Raw genomic sequence first — 3,665 nt, 5'->3', positions numbered from 1 at the left:
ATATATATATATATATATATATATATATATATATATATATATATATATATATATATACATACTGTATATATATTAAAGCTGTGACATATATTCATTTATTATATTTATTAACTTTTGGTTATTACAGTTCATTAAACATGAACTGTAACTACTTACATTTTGATCACACATAACAAAATAACTGAAATTTTTTTAACAGTGCAGAAAATACATTTATTTTCCTACAGTGGGGAAATTTGCTTGTGAAAGTAGCTGGAAACAAGTAGACAGAAACCACAAGACTCACACACAGAAAATATATATAAAAAAGATGCAAAGATGTAAAAAAATGTCAAGTTAAACTTTTCAGAAAAATAGAAAAATATACCCTCAGAAAGGAAAATTACTGTAACATTATCTATAATAAAATGCATGTTAGGTTAAAAAAAGGAGTAATGTTAAAGTTTTAAAGAAGAGATCAGAAAAACAGCAGCTAGTTGACAGAAAAATGTGAAAAACTGGAATCAGAATGATTGTAGAAACAAACTCTCCTGACAAAAGTCAGTGGAAATAGTCATTAGAAGCAACCTCTGTGTTGCTTCTGAGCCACTTTGCTTCCTAAAGTCAGTAACACCACTAAAGCTTGTTCTCCTTTACTTTTCTGCTTTTCTGAGTCGAATCTGAGAAACGCAACACCAAGGACGACATTTCTCAGCTCTCTCACAGAATTACTTTAGAATCTGGTAATGCTCGTTCTCATCTGATTTCCACCTGCTATTTTGGACCCCTCAAAATATTGATTCATATAACTTTTTTAGTAAAATGTAAACCTATATTTCAATAAACATTCAGTAAATGTATTATTATTGAATTTTTTTTTCTGAGTGAAAAACCATAAGCTATGAACTTTAACTTCTGAAAGACCCAAAGCAAGTGAATTAGAAGCAGTGCAAATATTTGTTGATAGATGAAAAGCGTGTGCAATCAACCAGTAGCTTATATGTAAACTCCTATTTGACCTGTTGGGGGCAGCAAAGATGAGGGTCTGAGGATGTGCAGAATGAAATCCTTATTCAAATGCAAAACTTCTTTTTTGATCACAAAGGAAGATCAAGTGTTGTTATACCTATAGGTGTTTTTAAAGAGTCGTTGCAGATGTTGTAGGTAGGAAGGATCTTGGAGAGGCGATTTAAATAAGACCCTCTGCTGGTGTTTCACATTCTGCTTAAGGTGCAGCTATTGAGGGGGTTAGGTAATTATTAATAAAAACTAATGGTAACAGTGTCAAATTTAACTTTTCATCATCTTGAAAAACTATTTATTTTGGCATGTGATGAACAACAAGTTGGGGCAGCACCGACTCCAAACACAAATAAATTAATTGTCTGGATTAAACTAATTATTTTTATGGGTTTTAATTTTTTAAATATCAACAGGCCATAATGAAAATTAGCTTAGATGAATCTATTTGAGTCTAAATCAGACTATTTTTTAATCGTAAGGAGTAGAAAGTAGAGATAATTGCATAAAAATGTAAGGAGTACAAGTAAAAAGTTATCTAAAAATGTTTCTTCTGGTAAAGTACAGATAGACAAAGTTTCTACTTAAGTAACAAAGTATTGACAGCTCTGATGTTACATGTTTGCATGAGCTGACAGCAAAGAACCAAAATACTAAACTGACTTAGATTAAGAAATTCAGAAATCTATGCATACATTTCTAGTTTCTATTCTTCATTTCATGCATAATCTTCTTCAGAGATTCTATAGAGGAAGTGTTAGTTTGTGCACCCACAGGGTGCAGCTGTAGTCTGTCTCTGAAGGAGCTCTCCTGCTCTGTAATAATTCATGGATGGGGAGGGACATGTTGTCCAACAGTGATGTTATTTTTCTTACAGTCCTTCTGTCTTCCACCACCTGCTCTGAGTCCAGGGGGAATCCTCAGACAGAGCCACCCTTTCTGATGAGCTAATCCAGCCGCTTCCTCTCAACTGCAGGTAAACTGCTCCTCCAACGTCCCACAGGACAGAAGATGGCCGACGCCAACAGAAAGTCAAATGTGATCTTTGCACTCCCAAAGGTCACACTCTCATCGGGAGACTCTCCTTCCATGAAATAGCGCTGTGTAGTTACTTCAGTTCCTGTTCTTTTGTCAGTTCAACAACATGGGGAGGTGATGGAGAACTCTGCAGTTAGAGGGGAAATGGGAGCGAAGTCAGGCAGCACCGATCCCCACGGCCTAAAACCAAACCCAACTACAGGAATGTTAAGTTAGTCCAGGTCACACCCATAGATTTTTGACAGAAAACTGTGGCGGCTGGCCCATAGGGGGCGCTCAGACGCAGCCTCCCTTGATGTTGAAGGGAAACGTCATAATGTATAAAGATTTTAAAAGTATTATCAATGTCAGTTTTACTTAATGGTATGTGGTGTGATGTTAGGGAGCTGAGGCAGAGGCAGTTCTTGGAAGAAATAAGGTTTAAATTTGTTTAACATCCTCAGAAGGAGGTGCTGTCTGAGGCAACCTTAGTGCATAAATGGTAAATGGTATATAGCGCCTTTATTCAAGTCAGGAGTTTGACCAAAGCGCTTTACACTACATTCATTCACCCATTCACGCACACACTCATGGTGGCAAGCTACATTGTAGCCACAGCTGCCCTGGGGCTCACTGCCGTACACTGGCGCCACCAGGCCCTCTGACCACCATCAGTAGACAATGCAGGTGAAGTGTCTTGCCCAAGGACACAACGACACCGAAAGTCGGAGTCGGGGCTTGAACCCTCAACCCTTCAAATTCAGGGCAAACTCCTACATCCAACGCCACTGTCGCCCCATACATACATTTATACCTTACAAAACTCCCAACACACACACAAACCTACATGCACACACTTACACACACACAGCTTTGTTTGCATGACATATGGGGACATTTCATTGACTTGCATTCATTTCATATAGCCTAACCCAGACCATTACCCTTACCCTAACTATTACCAAGATGTACCTAATCCTAACCTAAACTGAACTCACACCTTAGTCCTAACCCGAACTCAAAGAGCAGAACTTTACCATTTAGGGACCAGTTGAATGTCCCCATATGTACCTGTAAGTCCTCGCATGTAGGATGTTTTATAAAATACTTCCCTCACATTGTAGGTAAAACAAGACCACACAGGAAAACCAACCCACCCCCTGCATAAAGAACTTTCTCAAACTTGAACATTTGGTTATTCCCAAGAAAAAAAAAACTTCAATTCATCAAGGACATAGATTTTAGCCAGATAAACACTCAGAACAGGTCTCTTTTTCACGGCATGAGGGAGGCTGTGTGAACTCATTATCTCTCATGACCTTCCCTTCCCTTTACCTTTGTCTGGAGTAGGGAGGCGGCTGCTTCTGTCATCCCAACCTCAACTCCAGCATACAGACTGGTACAAGACTTCTAAACAATCACCCCTATTTAGGCAGAGGAAAGGCTCACTCAGAATATTTTATCTCACAAATAGGCAGAGGAAAAATATGCTTCCACAGTGGCTACATGTAATATGAATTATTAAAACAACACTTCTACTAATTGACTCTCATTCAACAGAACATTTCCACCAACAGAACATATCATTTCTCTTCTTAGGCGCTCATTCAAAGCACTTCTGAAGTGTAGAGAAATAACCAATTGTATAA

The sequence above is a fragment of the Cyprinodon variegatus genome, unplaced genomic scaffold, assembly GCF_000732505.1.
Source record: "Cyprinodon variegatus isolate N-32 unplaced genomic scaffold, C_variegatus-1.0 Scaffold233, whole genome shotgun sequence".
Lineage (NCBI taxonomy): Eukaryota > Metazoa > Chordata > Actinopteri > Cyprinodontiformes > Cyprinodontidae > Cyprinodon > Cyprinodon variegatus.
This window is presented reverse-complemented; position numbering follows the sequence as displayed.